This window comes from Salvelinus alpinus, chromosome 17 (genome assembly GCF_045679555.1).
Source record: "Salvelinus alpinus chromosome 17, SLU_Salpinus.1, whole genome shotgun sequence".
Lineage (NCBI taxonomy): Eukaryota > Metazoa > Chordata > Actinopteri > Salmoniformes > Salmonidae > Salvelinus > Salvelinus alpinus.
The window spans coordinates 8917470-8940088 of NC_092102.1; the positions used below are offsets into that span (position 1 = coordinate 8917470).

Consider the following 22619-nt stretch of genomic DNA (forward strand, 5'->3'; position numbering starts at 1 on the left):
TGAATTTGTCTAGTTCAATAATGTTTTACAGTTGAAGTCGGAAGTTTACATACACTTAGGTTGGAGTCATTAAAACTTGTTTTTCAACCACTCCACAAATTTCTTGTCATTAACAAACTATAGTTTTGGCAAGTTCGTTAGGACATCTACTTTGTGCATGACACAAGTCATTTTTCCAACAATTGTTCACAGACAGATTATTTCACTTATAATTCACTGTATCACAATTCCAGTGGGTCAGAAGTTTACATACACTAAGTTGACTGTGCCTTTAAACAGCTTGGAAAATTCCAGAAAATGATGTCATGGCTTTAGAAGCTTCTGATAGGCTAATTGACATCATTTGAGTCAATTGGAGGTGTACCTGTGGAGGTATTTCATGGCCTACCTTCAAGTATCTATATCCACAGTAAAACGAGTCCTATATCGACATAACCTGATAGGCCGCTCAGCAAGGAAGAAGCCACTGCTCCAAAACCGCCATAAAAAAAGCCAGACAACGGTTTGCAACTGCACATGGGGACAAAGATCGTACTGTTTGGAGAAATGTTCTCTGGTCTGATGAAACAAAAATAGAACTGTTTGGCCATAATGACCATCGTTATGTTTGGAGGAAAAAGGGGGAGTCTTGCAAGCCGAAGAACACCATCCCAACCGTGAAGCACAGGGGTGGCAGCATCATGTTGTGGGGGTGCTTTGCTGCAGGAGGGACTGGTGCATTTCACAAAATAGATGGCAATGACCCCAAGCATACTTCCAAAGTTGTGGCAAAATGGCTTAACGACAACAAAGTCAAGGTATTGGAGTGGCCATCACAAAGCCCTGACCTCAATCCTATAGAAAATGTGTGGGCAGAACTGAAAAAGCGTGTGCGAGCAAGGAGGCCTACAAACCTGACTCAGTTACACCAGCTCTGTCAGGAGGAATGAGCCAAAATTCACCCAACTTATTGTGGGAAGCTTGTGGAAGGCTACCTGAAATGTTTGACCCAAGTTAAACAATTTAAAGGCAATGCAACCAAATACTAATTGAGTGTATGTAAACTTCTGACCCACTGGGAATGTGATGAAAGAAAATAGCTGAAATAAATCATTCTCTCTACTATTATTCTGACACTTCACATTCTTAAAATAAAGTGGTGATCCTAACTGACCTAAGACAGGGAATTTTTACTAGGATTAAATGTCAGGAATTGTGAAATACTGAGTTTAAATGTATTTGGCTAAGGTGTATGTAAATTTCTGACTTCAACTGTGTGTTTCTAATATATATTTCTAATAATCTCTTTTCGCTTTGTCATTATGGGGTATTGTGTGTAGATTGATGAGGGAAAAAATCTATTTAATCAATTTTAGAATAAGCCTGTAACGTAACAAAATGTGGAAAAAGTCAAGGGGTCTGAATACTTTCCGAATGCCCTGTATGCTATTTAACGCAACTGTTTTCGTGACAAAACAGAGTTGAAAATCGAATTTTATATTTGTATTCGGTACATGAAAACTTTACTGAAAAAGTACAGTTTTGTGTGCACTACGTCATCACGCACTGATTTTTATCCTCACAAGTCCATTTGGTGGAAACACCACAAGTGAGAAAATGAGCATATTTTCTTCATGCGGATTCTAGAATATTCGCATGAAAGTCTGTCGCCAATTGGATGGAAACCTAGCTACTGATGTCAATTCACTGTAAAATATTGTCTATACAGCTACTGCTGTCATTTGTTCTATATGTCCCCCAAATTGGGAATTAATGTCTGCCTAGTAGTTAGTCTGGCTTATGCTCGAGTGAGCAGTCATGATTAAAATGGCTTCCCTTGATGATCGAGGATGTGACTTTGAAATGATAAGGATAGGCGGGACTCTACCTTTGGACTAGATTGAGGGCAATGGAAGTCTTCCAAAGCCTTTGAAAGTCTCAGACTGTTTATAATGACTGTATTGGTCTGAATACATAATGTTTTGTTTTGGTTTCACTTTGCTATCTAATGATTTGTTGCAGATGTACATTGAAATACAGTGCAGACTATCTAAACTATATGAAATATGTGTATAGAAGATGCCTTTTGCTATTTCTTTGAATTCTTTGTTTTAGGAATTAAGCTATGCAGCATTACAAAATATGATTCTAAACTGTTATAGCGGACGCTCTTATCCAAAGTGACTCACTGTCGTCAAATCACAGCTTTAGCTATGGAGCAGAAGCAATATGTAAAGGAAGTTTGATGGATACCTTTAACTTTGCTGTGAGGTAGTTGAATACACAGGAACATTGTTAGCAGACCTTTGAAGAGAGAAAATGGTAGCTGTGTGTTAGTCAGTGGAGGAATGAGCTGCACTCCCACACTGGCACCGTGCTCTCTTCACCTCTCCCTCTCCCACGCCCATCACCCTCTCTTCTCTCCTCTGCTCACTCTCTTTTCACAAAACAGGCCTAGTTTCTTGTCCAGGGCATCGTTTTTCTCTTCTCACACAGTGGAGAATACTGTCTGTAGCTCTGTCCCTCTATTTTTGGTTCTCTTTCTCTTTATCTGTCTGTAAGGACTCCATAGGATTCTGCGGAGGCCCATGCAGTAGCCTATACTGTCCAGTCTCTCCTTGGTGATTGCTACAATGAAGTGACTCGGAAACTGGATCAAGAGCAAACACCGCCCCAAGCAGCAGTAGGGGATGTGCAGTAGACAACCATCTCAAAATAGACAGGCAGCCAGGCGGGGAGACACACAGTCCTCGGTTATCCCTGCTTAAGCCACGTGTTGGACCCTCAACACAAATCTGAGAGTTCAGAAAGATGATATTATTTCAGCTGCTAAGAGGTGATTTGGTCTCAGACACAAACACATTGAGAACATTTGAAACAGCAATAACCCAGCTGCTCTATATTTGGTTAAGCAGGAATCCATTATATAAGCCACCCCCCAAAGATCCTATTGAATATTAATGGACCCTTACATCTGGTGAGGAGTAGACGTGTGCTTTGATCTTAGAAAGAACAACCTAAATGGGCTGATATCAGGGGCCTGTATTTTAAGTGTCTCCGAGTATGAGTGCTGATCTGGGATCAGTTTTGACTTTTAAATGAGAAGTGAATAATAGGGGAGACCTGATCCTAGATCAGCACTCCTACTCTGAGACGCTTTATGAATACATGCCCTGATGTGAGCAAAGGAACGGAGAAGGTTAAATCGCTTTGTACGGCTACAGTATATCTCTAATGCAATCTCACTCTCTTCAACAAAGCAGCCTATCACTGTGATTGTCACACCAATCGAAGACACTCCAGAGTGTTCCTGTGATTACCTTTGAAGCTCTGATAGATCGCCACCCTCCGACACCCAACAAGGACAAAATTACGCGAAAGAGGAACAATTCAGACTAAGTATGTCTCAGGTTCAAGACAAGGCATGTGAACTGTCTCTTCCATGCACCAGGTGCAGAGTAGGGCAACCCATAGTTAGATATGTATTTTATATGGTTGGGTAGTGTTGAAGGAAAGTATTCAGACCCCTTTACTTTTTCCACATTTTGTTACGTTACAGCCTTATTCTACAATTGAATAAATAAACAATTTTCTCATCAATCTATACACAATACCCCATAATGACGAAGCTAAAACAGGTTTTTAGAAATGTTTGTATTCAGTACCCTTTACTCAGTACTTTGTTGAAGCACCTTTGGTAGCTATTACAGCCTTGAGTCTTCTTGGGTATGATGCTACAAGCTATGCACAGCTGTATTTGGGGAGTTTCTCCCGTTCTTCTCTGCAGATCCTCTCAAGCTCTGTCAGGTTGATGGGGAGCGTTGCTGCACAGATATTTTCAGGTCTCTCCAGAGATGTTAGATCAGGTTTAAGTCCGGGCTCTAGCTGGGCCACTCAAGGACATTCAGAGACTTGTCCCGAAGCCACTCCTATATTGTCTTGGCTGTGTGCTTATGTTCGTTGTCCTGTTGGATGGTGAACCTTCGCCCCAGTCTGAGGTCCTGAGAACTCTGGAGCAGGTTTTCATCAAGGATCTCTCTGTACTATGCGCCGATCCTTCGATCCTGACTAATCTCTGTGCCTGCTGCAGAAAAACATCCCCACAGCATGATTCTGCCACCACTATGCTTCAACGTAGGGATGGTGCCAGGTTTCCTCCAGATGTGACGCTTGGCATGCAGGTCAAAGAGTTAATTCTTGGTTTCATCAGAACAGAGACTTTTATTTCTCATGGTTTGAGACTCTTTAGGTACCTTTTGTCAAATTCCAAGCTGGCTGTCATATGCCTTTTACTGAGGAGTGGCTTCCGTCTGGCCTCTCTACCATAAAGGCCTGATTGGTGGTTGTCCTTCTGGAAGGTTCTCCCATCTCTACAGAGGAACTCTGGAGCTCTGTCAAACTGACCATCGGGTTCTTGGTCACCTCCCTGACCAAGGCCCTTCTCCCCCGATTGCTCAGTTTTGCCGGGCGACCAGCTCTAAGAAGAGGTGGTTCCAAACTTCCATTTAATAATAATGGTGTCCAATCAATTGGATTTACCACAGGTGGACTCCAATCAAGTTGTAGAAACATCTCAAGGAGGATCAATGGAAACAGGATGCACCTGAGCTCAATTTTGAGTCTCATAGCAAAGGGTCTGAATACTTAAGTAAATAAGTCATTTTGTTTTTCATTTTTAATAAATGTGCAAACATTTCTAAAAACCTGTTTTCACTCTCTCGTTGTGGGGTATTGTGTGTAGATTGCTGAGGATTTGTTTTTATTGAATCAATTTTAGAATAAGGCTGTAGCGTAACAAAATGGGTAAAAAGTCAAGGGGTCTGAATATTTTCCGAAGACACTGTATGCATTAGGGTTGGGGTCAATTCCATTTCCATTCAGTCAGTTCCACGTTATTTTCATAGAGAATCATTGATAAAATGTGGAATTTGAATTTTAGTTGATTATCTGACTTGACTGAATTGGAAAGTAATTGCCCCCAACCCTGGTATGCATACGTATAAGCAAGGGGGTTGTAAAAGGTTTACAGAAGCTGTGCTGCCAGTCTGAACTATTACCGTGCAAGTAACATCATAATCATCTTCTCCATCATTTCCCCTCAATGAGCACATTGTTTCGTACGATTCCCCCTTTAATAAACACTGGGTAAACCACTCAATTTCTCTGTCGAGGTCACCCCAGTCGCTTCTCCTCTCCTCCCTAGCACAGCTTAATTAGGGGGGGGGGGGGGGGGCAAGAACAGAGTAGAGCAGACACCACTCCCATCATCATTCACAGAGAGTCTTTCTCCTCCCAATAGGGGGTCTAGTAGGTCAGGTGCATGAGTGGCTTTACTGGGCACTTTTCTCTCTGACAGTGGGGGAGGGGTTTCTACTGGGCACAAACTGGTTGAATCACTGTTGATTCAACGTAAATGATCAACGTATTGTGATGTGGAAAATACATTAGATTTGAAAAAAAGTAAACATGCCAAACAGATTTCAACATAGACAAACCTTGTGTAAAATATATTGAATTTGTACCTTTAAAACAACGTCAACTTTTCAATGCTATATCCACTATCAGAAAAAAACTATAGGCTGGTGTAACGATGTTCGTCTGAGGAAGAAGGAGTAGACCAAGGTGCAGCGTGGTACGTGTTCATGATTTTTAATAAAGCTGAACGCTAGAACAAAAAATAACAAAGCGGAACAAACGAAACAGTTCTGTCTGGTGCAGACACACAAAACAGAAAATAACTACCCACAAAACCAACATGGGAAATGGCAACCTAAATAGGCTCCTCAGAGACAATGAGAAACAGCTGTCTCTGATTGGGAACCAACTCAGGCCACCATAAACCTACAAACCCCAAGACCATACAAAATCCCCATAGACAAACAAAAACCCTAGACAAGACAAAAACCCCTAGACAATACAAAAACTAAACAAACCAACCTTGTCACACCCTGACCTAACCAAAAAAACAAAGAAAACAAATATAACTAAAGTCAGGGCGTGACAGCTGGTTAGGACCTACTAGATAATTGATGAATCTACAGCTACCTCTTGGTCTCCCATCTAAGGTTTAAGACTAGCCAAGTCCAAATTAAATGTGACCATACTTTATCAATCATCAATGATGCTGTTTAGGCCTACACTATTTAGGCTTTGCAAAGTCATCAACATCAATTGTTTGAATTCAACACAGAATTAAACTAAAATAGACAGTACAATAGGCATAGGATTTCAAGCTCTGGTTGATTTAAAATGTAATGATATTTAGTGATATTGAATTGTGTTTGGTTGTCAACTCAACATCACCATTCGAAGGAGATGTATCTTCTGTTTGGAAAGTTCCATCTGTGCCACGGACTTAGTCTGGCTTTAATTCCAGTTTGTCTACAAATTAATAAATGATATGATGGATTCACATCACCATCTCAACCACAAGTTTAAGAATAGGACTAAAATCAAATCAAACTTTATTTAAAGTGCATTTAAAGATTGAATTCATTTAGTCCTGTTCTAAAACTTTGATTTTTGGTTGAGATGGAGACGTGAATCCAACATTTCAAATATTATTTTGTTGAAAAACTGGAATTAAAGCCAGACTAAGTCAGTGGAACAGATGGAACCATAGAAGCAGAAGATAAATCTCCTTCGATTACGTTGACAACCAAACACAATGCAATATCACTTTTGAAACACAATAAATAGCCTATTAACTTGTCGTGAAGTTAACAAATGATATGTTGGATTCATGTCTCCGACTCAACCAAAAATAAGTTATAGAATGGGATTAAGCCAGTGGTAGATCAGATGGAACTATCCAAATAGTGTTGATATTTGGTTGCATTGTCAACTAAACACTTCAATATTGCTTTTATAGTACAGTAAATAGCCTAAAGTTAAGGCTATCTTACAAACTAATGTAACATTCAACCTTAAAATGAGTAACACATCCATGGCCACATTTTGAGGTTACTGTAACTATACAGTTCTTATGTCATTTTATGTAATTCCTGTAATCCAGGTAATTTGGTTCTGCTATTAGATGAAGCACAGTGATATCACATTAAATTGTTGTATAAATAAACACATGCCATTGGATTCTCATTGGAATTTGGTTGTGCTTTTAGATGGTTGAAGGCATAGTGATAACACATTGGAAATTCAACTAATTTTTGACTGTCCTTTTGAGTTCTGAATATAGGTTGTAATCTCGTTGATCAACGACTCAACCAAATATTACCCAATTATCTACGTTGAAATGATAGTGTTCCCAGTGGGTTGGTACAACCCAATTACTCTCAGCAGCTCATTGCGTTGCTAGCTAGTAGCCATTCATTCCTTATCTCATTTAGCAAATGCATGCACCTACAGCCAGAGCCCTTTACATGTTAAGCCACCTACAGCCAGAGCCCTTTACATGTTAAACCACCTACAGCCAGAGCCCTTTACATGTTAAACCACCTACAGCCAGAGCCCTTTACATGTTAAACCACCTACAGCCAGAGCCCTTTACATGTTAAACCACCTACAGCCAGAGCCCTTTACATGTTAAACCACCTACAGCCAGAGCCCTTTACATGTTAAACCACCTACAGCCAGAGCCCTTTACATGATAAACCACCTACAGCCAGAGCCCTTTACATGTTAAACCACCTACAGCCAGAGCCCTTTACATGATAAACAACCTACAGCCAGAGCCCTTTACATGATAAACCACCTACAGCCAGAGCCCTTTACATGTTAAACCACCTACAGCCAGAGCCCTTTACATGTTAAACCACCTACAGCCAGAGCCCTTTACATGTTAAACCACCTACAGCCAAAGCCCGTTACATGTTAAACCACCTACAGCCAGAGCCCTTTACATGTTAAACCACCTACAGCCAGAGCCCTTTACATGTTAAACCACCTACAGCCAGAGCCCTTTACATGTTAAGCCACCTACAGCCAGAGCCCTTTACATGTTAAACCACCTACAGCCAGAGCCCTTTACATGTTAAGCCACCTACAGCCAGAGCCCTTTACATGTTAAGCCACCTACAGCCAAAGCCCTTTACATGTTAAACCACCTACAGCCAGAGCCCTTTACATGTTAAACCACCTACAGCCAAAGCCCTTTACATGTTAAACCACCTACAGCCAGAGCCCTTTACATGTTAAGCCACCTACAGCCAGAGCCCTTTACATGTTAAACCACCTACAGCCAGAGCCCTTTACATGTTAAACCACCTACAGCCAGAGCCCTTTACATGTTAAACCACCTACAGCCAGAGCCCTTTACATGTTAAACCACCTACAGCCAGAGCCCTTTACATGTTAAACCACCTACAGCCAGAGCCCTTTACATGTTAAGCCACCTACAGCCAGAGCCCTTTACATGTTAAACCACCTACAGCCAGAGCCCTTTACATGTTAAACCACCTACAGCCAGAGCCCTTTACATGTTAAACCACCTACAGCCAAAGCCCTTTACATGTTAAACCACCTACAGCCAGAGCCCTTTACATGTTAAGCCACCTACAGCCAGAGCCCTTTACATGTTAAACCACCTACAGCCAGAGCCCTTTACATGTTAAACCACCTACAGCCAGAGCCCTTTACATGTTAAACCACCTACAGCCAGAGCCCTTTACATGTTAAGCCACCTACAGCCAGAGCCCTTTACATGTTAAACCACCTACAGCCAGAGCCCTTTACATGATAAACCACCTACAGCCAGAGCCCTTTACATGTTAAACCACCTACAGCCAGAGCCCTTTACATGTTAAACCACCTACAGCCAGAGCCCTTTACATGATAGACCACCTACAGCCAGAGCCATTTACATGTTAAACCACCTACAGCCAGAGCCCTTTACATGATAAACCACCTACAGCCAGAGCCCTTTACATGTTAAACCACCTACAGCCAGAGCCCTTTACATGATAAACCACCTACAGCCAGAGCCCTTTACATGTTAAGCCACCTACAGCCAGAGCCCTTTACATGTTAAGCCACAGTCCATTAAGTGGGTGTAATGGGAGGGAACAAACAAACAGTGTACAGAGTGGTGAAATAGTGAGTCACTCTATTGAAGAGGTCAACAGTTCGAAGGACTTTGCCTTTCAATCACATTACACTGAACTCCTACACACTACCCGCTTCAAGTTTGGCTTGATTAAATGGAAACAGCCCTTGATTGAATGCGGATGCCATTCCACTGCAAGGCCACCTATTTCTCTCTGCTCTCACATCTCTTTATGATGATTCCTAACAAAAAGTGAGAGGGTTCTATTGAATAATAATAATATTACCTTTGACCTCGCGTTATTTCGACCTCAATGCCTCAACACCGATCCTCCGATCTGCTATATTGGTGTGAACGGTCTGAAACACACTCATCATCGACCTACCATGCTACTCACTTCACACTCCGTAAGCCCTGCCTGCCTTGCCTGCGCTCTCTCTGGTGATTCATTTTTTTAACATCGCCTTCGCGTCGCTTCACAGGGCAGATTTCCACCCCCTGAGTCATAGCCATCCACAGGAGATAGATGTAGAGGAGATAAATGTAAATTATATTTAGCCTAAATGCTAATGCAGCAGTGTCCCTCAAGCTCTTTTTTCCACAGAATCACACACAGGTGTTAGAACTCTGTGGGCGGTCGTGTTGATGCGTTAATTAGGATGTTTCTGTCATCTTAAAGGGACAATCTGTGATTTTTGTGTCTAGTCAAAAGTGCATTTCACCACACTTGATTGTTTGTAAACGCCACAGTGTTATTTGAATTATGTGGTTACCGTGCTCTTGTCTCTGTTCAGACACATTCACACATTCACACACACACACACACACACACACACACACACACACACACACACACACACACACACACACACACACACACACACACACACACACACACACACACACACACACACACACACACACACTGAAATAATCCTGGAGTATCATTCTGGCAAGTAATGGTGAGGCCGTCTAACTTTGCCTCCATTTCTGGAGAGAATTCAATATTGTGAAACTACCCCAGACATTACAATGGGTTTTCGTAATCTAGTTACGGTTAGTCAATTTGACAGGACACCCCTGGGTGAGAGGAGAAAAATACAGTCCAGTTTGGCCTCGTCTCGGAAAGTGCTCCTTGAAACGAGCGAGCAGAGTGGTGCGGCCTGCCCTTTGGATCCAGTAAAGCACCATCAAGCACCGATCAACACCTGACTGATTGTGTGCATGCAGGCAGGCAGACGTGCTCACACACACACACACACACACACACACACACACACACACACACACACACACACACACACACACACACACACACACACACACACACACACACACACACACACACACACACACACACACACACACACACACTTTCCACACACCCTAGTCAGAGAGCAGACTGTGCTAGCTAGCCTTTAACTGCATGTACCTGGCCTTTAGCTCACTTTTGTCTCCTTATCACATGCGATTAGGCCTGTGGATATTAACCTTTATTACAACAGGAGTGATAGCGCAGAGCATTCTACAGTAAATGATGCCTTGGACCTCCTCAGCACCAGTCAGGAACACTTTTAATAAGGGGAATCCTGGGTCTGTATTCATAAAGCATATGAGTGGGAGTGCTGATCCAGGATCAGTTTATCCTTTCAGATCATAATGAATAATATTATATGCGCAATTAGGACCTGATCCTAGTTCAGCACTCCTACTCTGACACGCTTTATGAACACGAGCCCTGATTTCAATTATTTTCTACATTGCTGCTATTGTCCTCGCTAACATGGCCGTTTAGTGATGACCTTGATAGCTCTCCATTTTAAATGTGTCGACATGGTGACATATGTTGTATGAGGGGATGACAATAAGGGTCTAGGAATCAGGGCAAGGGAAAAGTTTAGGATTAAGTTGGATGCAGGTTGATCTGTCACCTCTTCTGACTTTGGAATTAATTTGGGGACTGGTAACAATGCCATTATATTTGGGTAATCGACCTGGGCAAAGAGTTCCCCCACTGGTTCCTATATAACATCACCTTCCTTCAGCATTGAGTTCCTCTGGAGGTCTCATATGAACAGATACAGTGCCTTCGGAAAGTATTCAGACCCCTTGACTTTTTCCCCGTTTTGTTACGTTACAGCCTTATTCTAAAATTGATTAAATAAAAAAAATCCTCAGTAATCTACACACAATACCCCATAACGACAAAGCAAACAAATTAAAACAGAAATACCTTATTTACATAAGTATTCAGACCCTTTGCTATGAGACTCGAAATTGAGCTCAGGTGCATCCTGTTTCCATTGATCATCCTTGAGATGTTTCTACAACTTGACTGGAGTCCACCTGTGGGAAATTCAATTGATTGGACATGATTTAGAAAGGCACACACCTGTCTATATAAGGTCACACAGTTGACAGTGCATGTCAGAGCAAAAACCAAGCCATGAGGTCGAAGGAATTGCCCGTAGAGCGCCGAGACAGGATTGTGTCGAGGCACAGATCTGGGGAAGGGTACCAAATCATTTCTGCAGCATTGAAAGTACCCAAGAACACAGTGGCCTCCATCATTCTTAAATGGAAGAAGTTTGGAACCACCAAGACTCTTCCTAGAGCTGGCCGCCCGGCCAAACAGATCAACCAGGGGAGAAGGGCCTTGGTCATAGAGGTGATGGGAGAACCTTCAAGAAGGACAACTATCTCTGCAGAACTCCACCAATCAGGCCTTTATGGTAGTGACCAGACTGAAGCCACTCCTCAGTAAAAGGCACATTCCTTGCCAAAAGGAACTTAAAGACTCTCAGACAATGAGAAACAAGATTCTCTGGTCTGATGAAACCAAGATTTGGCCTGAATACCAAGCGTCACGTCTGGAGGAAACCTGGCACCATCTCTACGGTGAAGCATGGTGATGGCAGCATCATGCTGTGGTGATGTTTTTCAGAGGCAGGGACTGGGAGACTAGTCAGGATAGAGGCAAAAATGAATGGAGACATCCTTGATGAAAACCTACTCCAGAGCGTTCAGGACCTCAGACTGGGGGCTAAGGTTCACCTTCCAACAGGACAACGAACCTAAGCACACAGCCAAGACAACGCAAGCGTGGCTTTAGGACAAGTCTCTGAGTGGCCCAGCCAGAGCCCGGACTTGAACCCGAACCCAACGCTCCCCATCCAACCTGACAGGGCTTGAGAGGATCTGCAGAGAAGAATGGGAAAAAACTCCACAAATACAGGTGTGCCAAGCTTGTAGCGTCATACCTAAGAAGACTCAAAGGTGTTAATCGTTGCCAAAGGTGCTTCAACAAAATAATAAGTGAAGGGTCTGAATATTTCCAAAAACCTGTTTTTGCATTGTCCTTATGGGTTATTGTGTGTAGATTGATGAGGAACAAAAACAATTTAATCAATTTTGGAATAAGGTTGTAACCTAACAAAATGTGTGAAAGGTCAAGGGGTCTGAAGGTACTGCAGCGAAGGGGAAAAAACGAGACTCACTTTATACATGCTTCTGGTGTATTACAGCAATGTTTGGACCACTGTAGCTCTTCTGCGTGCTTCAAATGGCTTCAGTGTTGCCTCAATGAACTCTGGAGCCTCTAACATAGTGTTTGTGTGTGTGTGGGGGGATTTTCCTCCCTCCTCACATTCTATCCTGTATGACCCGCACCAGCTATACATGGCATAGTCATTACCATGAACCTTTTTGGTCTTCCATCCAAGCACTAAACAGACCCAGCTCTGCTTAGCTTCAGTGGCGTGTCTGTGTGATTTGACTCATAGGCTGCAGTGTAGCTGGGTGGGAGTGCAGGTTAATGGGTGACACAGTGGAACTGGCTGACTGGTGTGACCTAGCTGTCACTGCTGCCGGCATGTGACAAAGTGGGGTCAAAGCAGATCAGAAGGGGGAAGGGCTGTTGGTTATGTCTAAGTGTGTTTTTATATCCATAGGGGAACATGGGACTGAGATTTATTCCACAGCCTGTGACACATTTATTTCACGAAGACATAATAGCTTGTTAAACGTTTTTCTTTCTGGTCTGATAAAAAAAATATTGTGTCATGATAGTGGCAAGACAATCATAGCTCTGAGGATGTAGCTAGCTGATGTAGGCCTACCGTCTGCTGTGACTAAAGCATGCCATGACATTTGACATTTCGCTCCTAGCTGGGTCTTCCACTGTCTGTCTGAAGGCCCTGAGATCAGAGGTTAGCTGAGGTATATGGTGGGGTGGATGTTATTTTGGTCAAAGCCCTCTCTCTCTCTATAACTCACCTTCTCTTGCCCTCTCTCTAACTCTCCCTCTATCGATCTCTCTCTCTCTCTGCTTAGACAGACTCCACCCTAGGGCTTAAGCGATATTCCAAGAGCTTCTGCTGTAGCCAGGGAATAAGTGTGAGGGACCAAGTGCTGTGGAGGTGTCTCGCTCATTGGTCCATCCTTAAGCCTCAACGAGAGAGAGTGAGAGTGTCTGTGTATTGGTGTAGGCCCTTCACGCATGAGAGAACGGGAGTTGCTGTCAAAGCCTGGAAGCCAGTGTACCAATGATGACTTACTTACCAATGTGGACGCACAGGGCGAGACCGACGAGAGAGAGAGAGAAAGGGTTAGTGCTACCCGAATCCGTGGGACGTCCCTAACCTAAACCCTAACCTTAACCCCTACCATAACCCTAACCCTTGCCATAACCATTTAAAACGTCAACTTCAATGGGGTTGGGACGTCCTAAGGATCCCAGATAGCATGGACTATAGAGAAATACATTGATTGAAAGAGAAAGGGAATCAAGAGAAAGAGAGAAGGAAATCAGCCAGTGTTCATTTTGATGAGGCACTGCATTTGTGCCAGGCCTCTGAGGGCATTAGCATTGCAATCACATGCTACCAGAAAGCTATGTGCCCTGCGTATACCAGTGAGCGAATGGGTGTGCTGTGTGAAGGCCACTCAGCGTTAGCCAGGATTATGTCATGGAGAAGGAGGGAGAAATAAAACATTTCATTTGAGCTCACTGTGACAAAGTGAGCTAATCAGTTGATGTGGCTTGTTGTGATTCAGCAGTTTTTTTTCTCCAGAAATTACAGAAGTTCCACTTCCTTGTTATTTATGACAACTTCCATGATACGGAAGAACCTCGCTGTGATCCCTTGGCAAAAACAAGCTAGGATTCTAATATTTATCATTTTGTGTTTCATAACTGTAGTTGAGTAACATTAGTTGTCATATTACGGTGTTCAAATTAAATTGTATTTGTCACATGCGCCAAATATAGCAGGTGTCCACCTTAGTGTGAAATGCTTATTTACAAGCCCTTAACCTACAATGCAGTTTTAAGAAAATAGAGTTAAGAAAATATTTACTAAATAAACTAAAGTGAAAAAACAACAACTAAGTAACACAATAAAATAATAATAATAATGAGGTTATATACAGGGGTTACTGGTACCGAGTCAAATGTGCGGGGGTAATTTGTACATGTAGGTAGGGGTAAAGTGACTATGCATAGATAATACACAGTGAGAAGCAGCAGTGTAAAAACAAAGGGGGGGTGGGGGGGGGGGGGGGTCAATGCAAATAGTCCAGGTGGCCATTTGATTAATTGTTCAGCAGTCTTATGGCTTGGGGGTAGAGGTTGAACTTTTAAGGCAGGGGTGACCATCCCCTCGTCCATGAGAGCAATAAGTGTGCAGGCTTTTGTCCCAGCCCTGCTCAGACACCACCGATTCATCTAATCAAGGTCCTGATGAGCAGCTGATTAGTCGAATCAGGTGTGTTGGATCAGGCTTTGAGCAAAAGCCTGCACAGCCAGTAGCTCTCTGGGAGAAGGGTTGGCCACCCCTGTTGTGGTTTTAAGGTCGCCTATTATTTCTGATCTCCCTCTAGTGGAGAGAAACACCCAGAGCTCCAATATGTTTTTGAGAGGCCAGGCAATAGGATTGCTGATCTAGGATCAGGTCCTCTGTGTTCATGTAATCTGATTCATTCCGATCTAAAATGGGAAACTCCTACTATGATACGCTTTGTGAATATGAGCCCAGGTCATGTGTGTACTCTACACAGTTTAGATATGGTGATTTCACTTGATGTGGTGACTTTCCACCGGTTAGGCAATAACTGTCTAACAATGTTACTAAACGGTAAAGGCTGAATTAAACAATTCAGTACAGTGCTGCACAATAGTGTGTACTTTCCCTACAATTTCACATTGCAATATTCAATCTAGCCTGTTAGCAACATTGGGGAGGGAAGAAGAGACACAGATAATATCGTGATGTATATTTTACATCATTATGAGTCATGTAGTGTGAGGTAATGTGCTGCAGCACTCCCACATGTCCAACACCCTTTTAGTAGAAGTAGAAATGGTTCCTCCTGCCCTGTCCTGCAGACTGTGATGCACTAGTAGCATTGATCAGAGTCTGCCTGGGTATCGTTGTTAGTAGATCTAGTCTAGGGCCTGCACAGACAAAGATGGATGCAAGATGTTCATGTATGCATATGTATCAGTCTCTGTCCCTGTCCGTTGTCTGAAAAGGCCCTGAGGTGTATGCTAGCTTTACTAGCAAAATCCTGTTGGTTGGTAAAGATGGCTCTGTTAGCGTAGCTTTGTTAGCATAGCATAGCATTAGCATCTACTCCTCCCAAGTCATATAATGTTAGGCGGTTGGTGAAAACACCATGTCCCCAGTCCCATCTTGGCGGTAAATCCTTCTGGCAAGCTTTAGGCCTGACTGAAGCTGTAGTCAAGTTAGAATAATTGTGTATTTGTGAGATGCGGGGCTCCCTTGTAAAAGAGACCTTGGTCTCAATGGGACTCCCCTGCTAAATGAAAGGTAAAATAAAGGTATAATAGAAATAGCCCTGTTAGCCTAGCAGTTGCTCTGTCAGTGGGACAGCACAAGTCCATTACCTCTGTTAGCCTAGCTGTCAGTAGGTCTGTCAGTGGGACAGCACAAGTCCATTACCTCTGTTAGCCTAGCTGTCAGTAGGTCTGTCAGTGGGACAGCACAAGTCCATTACCTCTGTTAGCCTAGCTGTCAGTAGGTCTGTCAGTGGGACAGCACAAGTCCATTACCTCTGTTAGCCTAGCTGTCAGTTGCTCTGTCAGTGGGACAGCACAAGTCCATTACCTCTGTTAGCCTAGCTGTCAGTGGGTCTGTCAGTGGGACAGTACAGCAGTAGGAGAGATACATTGCATTGCTTGCTGTTTGGGGTTTTAGGCTCGGTTTCTGTACAGCACTTTGAGATATCAGCTGATGTAAGAAGGGCTATATAAATACATTTGATTTGATAGATAGCCTTGTTAGTCTAGCTGTTAGCCTAGATAGTAGCTCTGTCAGTAGCTCTGGTACAGTGCAGCTCCATTGTTCTCTCGTTAGTACACTGGGCTCTTTTATACTGACCAGAATTACCCTTTGTGGAAGGCAAGTGCGCACGTGTGACAAGAAAGAAAGTAAAATCTGCCGAGGCAATGCCACTCTTTCTTTGACATCTGACATCACTCCAAGTGATCACCCGACTACCTCATCCCCATATTATTACTTACCCTCTTGCTCTTTTGCACCCCAGTATCTCTACTTGCACATCATCATATGCACATCTATCACTCCAGTGTTAATGCTAAAGTGTAATTATTTTCGCCTCTAGGGCCTATTTATTGCCTACCTCCCTACTCTTCTACATTTGCACACACTGTACATAGATTTTTCTATTTTTCTTTTGTGTTATTGACTGTACGTTTGTTTATGTGTAACTCTGTGTTGTTGTTTTTGAACTGCTTTGCTTTATCTTGGCCAGGTCGCAGTTGTAAATGAGAAATTGTTCTCAACTGGCCTACCTGGTTAAATAAAAAAGTACCTCAAGTACACGATTCTTAATTGAAAACATGCTTGTCTTACTTGGTCTACTGAGTGGCGCAGCGGTCTAAGGCACTGCATCTCAATGCAAGAGGTGTCACTGCAGTCCCTGGTTCAAATCCAGGCTGCATCACATCCGGCTGTGATTGGGAGTCCCATAGGGTGACGCAACCCCATGGCCAGTTGAGAACAAGTTTTCATTTACAACTGCGACCGGGCCAAGATAAAGCAAAGCAGTGCAAAAACAACAACACAGAGTTACACATAAACAAACGTACAGTCAAAAACACAATAGAAAAGAAAAATCTATGTACAGTGTGTGCAAATGTAGGCCGTCATTGTAAATCAGAATTTGTTCTCAACTGACTTGCCAAGTTAAATAAAGGTTAAATAGTTAAAATAGAAAAATACTTTGACATTCTGGAAACATCCTTCACATTATGTCCTGAGCTATCATGTTTTACCTGGCAATGAAAGAGAAATTAGTCAAGAAACACAAATATCCACATTGGAGTGTGTGAAGTGTTGCATAGACGTAAAAAAATACAGTTGAATAGAATAGACGCAAGTAGGGACAGGGACGTTACCAAAGGGATATCTATTTTTCCACACCTGTGAGCCTTTCATTATGGCTAGCCTATACTTTAGTACCTGCAAACAAGTTAATTGTAATGTATAGTTTATGTTACAGAGCTCCAAACACCCTTGTGAGCATATATACCAGTCTTCACTGAAAAACTATGTGAGATCAGGCCATGCAGTGGCCAAACACATACTATTGCCATCTTTTATACATAAACACAAATCTAGAAAAACTGTGACTCATCTGAATTAATATATACTAATTTAAAATGGTAATTTAACATTTTATTTTTCCCCCTTTTTCGTGGTATCCAATTGTCTCATCGCTGCAACTCCCGTACGGACTCGGGAGAGGCGAAGGTCAAGAGCCGTGCGTACTCCGTAAAACACAACCCAGCCAAGCCGCACTGCCTGCTTAACGTGGAAGCCAGCCGCACCAATGTGTCAGAGGAACCATCGTACACCTGGCGACCATGTCAGCGTGTATTGCGCCCCGACCCGCCACATGAGTCACTAGAGCGCGATGGGACAAGAACATCCCTGCCGGCCAAACCCTCCCCTAACCAGGATGACGCTGGGCCAATTGTGCATCACGCCATGGGTCTCCCGGTCGCGGCCGGCTGCGACAGAGCCCGGACTCGAACCAGGATCTCTAGTGGCACAGCTAGCACTGCGATGCAGTGCCTTAGACCACTGCGCCACTCAGGAATATATTAATGTAAAAATATATACCTCTCAATCAAAGTAGGATTGCTGTATTGTTTGAGAATACGATTTCACCAAGGTCATATTCACATTGGTTACATAGACATGCCTAACATACATATTCACATCACAGTAGCCCTGCACATTGCAGGCCAGGTCCAGCCACAGACACACGCTACACACACACGTGCACATACACACACTTTCCCCATTCGTTCCCTGCCACTCAGACTGCTGCTGACACCAGTCTATAACAGCTTGGATGATTCAGCTGACTTGCAGATGAAACTCATCCCCCGGAGACTGAGTCAGTGTGTCACAGTGGGTGTGTGTGCGTGCACGGACAAGGCCATAAATCAATAGTTGCAGCATCGTGTGTGAAGCGTTCCTATCTGATGATGGAAAAAGCTCAGATGGCTACTCTCTTGGTTGTGATGTCATTACACGTGAGCTGTCTGACCCTGTATCACACATTGTGTCACTTGTTCTTTTTGACCTGCCGCCAAATCGTTTACCACACCATGCTAATTGTGATGCTAAATGCTAACACCATGCGCACCGCTAGCTCACTCGATGATGCAACGCTGCTCTCTGCGTTTAGCACAAAGCTCTGGGAGGGAAGGTCGTTCTCTGAGTCATTTTCCCATGCACTTTAACTGCCTAGCCATCCATCTCTCTCCCATGTACCTTGTTTTGTGCCTCAGCATGTCCATTCATTATGTAATGCCGTGTATAGGCCTGCAGCGCTCGCCCCTACATCATTACCTTCTAATGAGAATGACTCTGTTTTTCTCTCTCCCTCTCTGAGCCTAGATAGACCTGATCGGATGATTGATTAAATTCAACTGTCAGATACTGCTATAATGGTAAGATGATAGCCTACTTGTCATTGTAGGAGGACTCAGTTACTGCGTAAATATATGAGTGCCTGTCTGTTGTCTGTACAGTCCTTAAGTGTATGCTAACTTTATTAGCAAAATCCTTTTGGTCGTTAAGCTCTGTAAGAGTTCTTTGTTAGCGTAGCATAGCCCATAGCATTAGCATCTGCCTCTCTCAAGTCCTAGCATCAGTCTTGTTAGTGAAAAGAAAATACTCCCATGTCTCAGATACTCTGGTAATGGTAGGATGGTGTCCTACTTGCCACTGTAGAAGGACTCAGATACTGTAGTCCTGTGTTTGGCTGAACCCGAACCATCTGTATAGCTAACTCAAATTTTCTTATACACACCTCTCCTTTTTTATTTTTATTTTTCCACTCCTATATTCATTTATCTCTGTGATGTTGTCATTGTGCAGTGTGGTAAACAGTTTTCGGTGGGACCTTTAGTGTGGATATTTTGACTGCTGGGAGGATGCGATTTAGGAGGGCAATAAACTAACTGGCTGAGGAAGACTTGCAGGTTGGCAGATTTTTTATCTTTCCCTCACCCAGTCGATCCATCACTATAATTTGAAGAAGTGTGCAAGATTTAGGAAGGGAGGGAGGAAGGGGATTTGGCTGGGAGATATGGCTGGTTGGTGGGGAGTCGACACATTCTGGGTCAGAGAGAGGGTTGTATTCATTAGGAACTAAATGGAAGAAAACGTACCGGAACAGGGATGGAGTAACTAAACTTATCCAATAAGAAACGCTTGTTTACGTTTTTCCTTGACAATTCTTTTTTTTGCTACGATGTTCATAATGAATAGAACCCAGCCGAGCAGAGGTCAAGTGCAGAGTGTGAGAAATGCCCTGCTGTGTTCTGTCATGGCAGAGATTATCGTTTCAGCTTAATCTACAGTACAGTATAAGCCTTCTCTCTCTCCTCACATCTGCTCCAATCTGCTCCAATGTCCTCTGAAGCCTCGGAGGCAGAGATTATGGAGTCTGTCGATTTGCTGATGCAATAATGAAAAGTGAGATTGTGATTTTTACTCCCCCAAAAAATGACAGTGAGAGAGGGGACAGAGAAAGAAACAGGGAAGAGGAGGAGCGGGAGGAAGGAAGGAAAAGAGACACATAGGTGCAAGACACACACACAGAGAGAGAAAACCGACAGGCATAAAAATAGCTCAGGCCCTGTCGCAGACTTCTGCTGGGATGCTTGCCAGACTTCAGCTCTGGTGGTGCCTAGGGGAAACGCTAAGCTGGGTATCAGTGGAACGTGTTGAACGGCCATAACCCAGAAAACAACCCAGGAAAAAACAACCTATCGCCTGCCCTCATTTTGTCTCACCCTCATAGCCGTATCTGGCCTGACTGCAATTCACTTCACACACCACTATCGTTAGTATCGTTTTCTGTCTTCAATTATGTATCTGACCCATATGTTGTGGATGAGGCCTGGGCTGACCTTGTTCGGAGCTGATGGGACAGGATTTGAAGTGGTTCAGACCAGGCGGTCGCTGAATTTCGTGTTTCTCCCTCAGATTGGACCTCTGGTGAATGGTGCTAGCCCGCGAGGCACATCTGTTCAGCGCAGCTAATCCACAAAGGCCTGGCTCGCCCACTGGTTAATGCCCCCACTGGGGAACCACTTAGTTAGCATACGCTCAACAGCAACAATAGCTAGGGCTAGGCTACATCTCCAGTGGGCAGGGGATTGTAAAGCTGGGGGGATGTGATGATTGCCTCTTTTTAACCCGCTCCCTATTTTTTTCTGTCCCTCTTTCTGTTAATTTATCTGTCTCTACGTCTCTTCTCTCTGTCTCTTTAAAAAAAAAAAACAGGATTGAGAGCTAGCAATGTTCAACTCCTACATAATATGACAACAGCGATCTACGTGGGGGTTCTTGATGTTTAGAGCATGTTTAGAACATCACAAAATGGCGTTGTTTGTCTCAACTGCCGATCTGGTCTTAGCTTCTTATCTGCAGATCTAGGATCAGATTTACCTCCCCAAATAAAAGCCTCAAACTGTCATGGCCCAAAACGCAAGACTGGGTGCAGTGCATTGCACTCCTATGTCTTCCACTGTTCATTCTTGTTATATCACCAAAAGCATCACCATTGGTTCCACTTTGCTCATGTAGAAGGTGTGAAGGCCAGATTCAGATAGGTGTCTGTGTTTGTGTAGGGCTGTGGTAGTGAGGTCTCCTTCAGTGGTAGGCTGATAAAGTAACGTGCCTTAGTGCTGCTCCAGAGACAGACTGGACATAGGGCAAGTTTGGCAAATGCCAGATGGGCTAGTCCATCTTTAGCCCAGTTGGCCTGTCTGATTATTTGTCTAGTAAGGGTGGTCTCAAGGGGGAAAAATGGGCCGGTGTGGGGGCCTTGAGGATAATAATTGTCTAATTTGTTAGAAATGCCCAAGGAGCGGATTTCTGGTTCCAATCCACCCCTGCCCTGCTCTGATAAAGCCTGTGGTACCGGACAGGGAGACGGCAATAAACAATGTATGAAGGAATGTGGAAAATGCTTGCACACCCTCCCCATTGTTGCAACATTATTAGCTGGTTCACTGTTACTTGGCATACAAAAAAAAAAATACTTGGCTGGTAGATACTGTTACTGGCAGCAGCATGCAGCCGCCCAGAAGAAGGGTTTTATGGTGCCAAAGGTGGAATTTATGGTGTTTCATTAGCTCCTCATGCAAGGCGTGAACTTTTTACAATTGTGTGTGTTATGCTTGTTTTAATTTTTCCATATATTCAAAAAAGCGCTCGCACATCTGAGTTAATTCATTGCAGGTGCGTGGGAATAATGTCATAACTTTGAAATCCTTCCATATACTGTATGTAACAATATGTGAGTGTGTGTAGTAGGTATAAATTAGTGCACAACCATAGCCTCTAGGTGCAGAACAATAGCGCCACCACACAGGACATGAACACCATAAGCTTAAGGCTGCTCCACTCTCCTCCGCTCTCCTCCTCCTCTCTCCTCCTCCTCCACCTCCTCCACCTCTGCTCTCCTCTGCTCTCCTCCTCCGCTCTCCGCTCTCCTCTTCCGCTCTCCACCTCCTCCGCCTCCTCCTCCACCTCCTATGCTCTCCTACGCTCTCCTCCGCTCTCCTCCTCCGCTCTCTTCTGCTCTCCTCCGCTCTCCTCCTCCACCTCCTCCGCCACTTACGCTCTCCTCCACCTCCTACACTCTCCTCCGCTCTCCTCTGATCTCCTCCGCTCTCCTCCTCCGCTCTCCTCTGCTCTCCTCCGCTCTCCTCCTCCACCTCCTCCGCTCTCCTCCACCACTTTCACTCTCCTCTGCCTCCTCCACTCTCCTCCGCCTCCTCCGCTCTCCACTCTCCTCCACTCTCCTCCACCTCCTCCACCTCCTCCGCTCTCATCCACCTCCTCCACTCTCTTCTGAGCTTCAGCATCTAGTCTAAAAATAGAAACTGATGTTTCAATTTAAAGGTGGAAATGTATTCAGTGCAAATGATGGTGTCAAACCCACAGCTAGCTCTGCCATCATGTGGGTGAGTTTTGTAACTGCACTCTGGTGGGAACTGTTTTATACTGTATTACATTTTAGACTCCGTATCCAAAGACTAGGGAGTAGGAATGTACTGGGTTACTAT

At 43.7% G+C, this 22619-nt stretch overlaps 1 protein-coding gene across 3 annotated transcripts in view; it reads left to right on the forward strand.

Annotated features, from left to right (window-relative positions):
• Positions 1–22619, forward strand: part of LOC139542075 (protein kinase C zeta type-like) — a 140952-nt gene that overhangs the window by 38871 nt on the left and 79462 nt on the right. The window lies entirely within an intron of this gene.